We start from the raw sequence: 1,820 nt of genomic DNA on the forward strand, positions 1-1,820 counted from the left end.
TCCTGTTCTACATTTAATTAAATCGGAACCCAACCCACTTCAAGACATTGAGCTCAATCTGCGTAGATCGGACCACCGACAGAAAAAAAAAACAAATTAAAAGTTGTATAATTGTAAAACTAACTAAGATATTATAACTTTGAGTTTTTAGATGACGTCGGGGGAAAATTATAATTTAAAAACCGCCATAAACTTCCCAAAATAGCTATATTTCAAGCTAACATTCACGTAAACATAAGAAATTATTATGAATGTGAATAATCCTCAAAATAAAAACCAAAGAAATCTTTGAATTCAAACCATTGGTATTTTATGTTTTTATATTTCCTGTATAAAATAACATTTATAAAGTTATATGAGAAATAAAATATGTCGTTTGCTGAACTGAATAATGCTTTCCTCGAAATTCTATGTGCGTAGACATGTGGCTCTTCCCACGGGATGGGAACAAGTCATATTATGGATTTTATTTAGAACATTTCTGGTGCCTTGGGGAACTTAAAAGTTTAAAAACTAGTAAGACTCAAGTCTTTGAAAATCGACTGCGCTCTAAATAAGACTCGAAACATTTTAAACGATTTTTATATCAAACTAGCGTAATACTAGTCTGAATTGCTTTACTCCAGATTTTAGGTGTCATTAATTCTTTGACAGATTTGTTTAGTGTTCTTAATCCATAGGCAAGACTTAGATTATAGGACCATTATTAAATTAATTATAGAAAATCTTTAACGCTTGTTTCACACCCATTAGTAAATGCAAGTTTACTTGTTCTATAAATGAACGAGCCAATCATATAGAAAAGTTAGATTCTAATCTACATACTCAAATAAATAGTACTAAAATGAGTACTATCTACATCAGCTGTGTAATATAATTTATAAATAAAAATTTATTTAAAACTTGTGAAACCGGCACGTCTTACCAAATTGGATAACATGTTGCATGTGATGCATACCTGAACTTGTGCCCGAAGTACCTTCTGGAACTATACTTGTACTGCATGTGGCTGCATCTGATTTATTTGAGCACTCATCTAATGTCATCTTCCCTTGTTTTTTATGTATAGACGGTTGTTCAGAACTGTTACATGTTTGCTTTCTCCCGTCTGACTGACAATTAAATTTATTTGGGCAACAACCTGGTTTCATTCGTATTTGTGATACTGTTCCCATAATACGATATTCTGTATAATTCTCCATATCGTTTGGCAACTGCAACAAAAAAATGTTGGCAAGCATATAGAAAAATATTAAATCTAAACTTATTAAAAAGAAAGTGTGTGCAACACTCAGCAGAAGTAAATCATCACTACATAGTATAAAACAAAGTCGCTTTCTCTGTTTGTATAAAATGATTTTAAAACAAACAAATCGTTGCATTCTAAGCCTATCTCCTACATTGTCACTCACTAAAGAACGCAATTCTGACATAGCAATACGACTATTTACTTGATCTGTCTGTCTCTGGTCATCAGTGCGGTTAGCACGTGAGGTAGCTCTTCGCACATTTGATTGACTACGACGACCTAAGTCAGGTCGTCTTCTCCCTCGGCATCGTAAATTGTAATTAATCAAAGTGAGAAAATTTCCCGCTCATTTAGCTATTAGTTGGTTGTCAAATCAGAAATTTAACTTAAGATTTATAATTTAATTTGTGACAAAACTTAAGATTTATCTTTCGATTTCTATATAGTCTTATTAAAAAATAATCGGACAGATTAACAACTGAAGTTAGCTAAAATTGAGTTTCTCGAAGCCGACCACTATTTATGTACTATGTATTTTGAGACTATGCAATTTTGTCGCGTTCGCGATTCA

At 32.3% G+C, this 1,820-nt stretch overlaps 1 long non-coding RNA gene across 1 annotated transcript; it reads right to left on the minus strand.

The window, feature by feature from the left end:
• Positions 1-1,047: 1,047 nt before the first annotated feature.
• LOC119190591 lies at positions 1,048-1,547 on the minus strand. Its single transcript, XR_005113013.1, has 2 exons — positions 1,316-1,547; positions 1,048-1,214 (listed from the first exon to the last, which is right to left on the minus strand). It is a non-coding gene; the product is annotated as an uncharacterized LOC119190591 (long non-coding RNA).
• Between the last annotated feature and the right edge of the window lie 273 nt (positions 1,548-1,820).

The sequence above is a fragment of the Manduca sexta genome, chromosome 4 (assembly GCF_014839805.1).
Source record: "Manduca sexta isolate Smith_Timp_Sample1 chromosome 4, JHU_Msex_v1.0, whole genome shotgun sequence".
NCBI classification, from domain to species: domain Eukaryota; kingdom Metazoa; phylum Arthropoda; class Insecta; order Lepidoptera; family Sphingidae; genus Manduca; species Manduca sexta.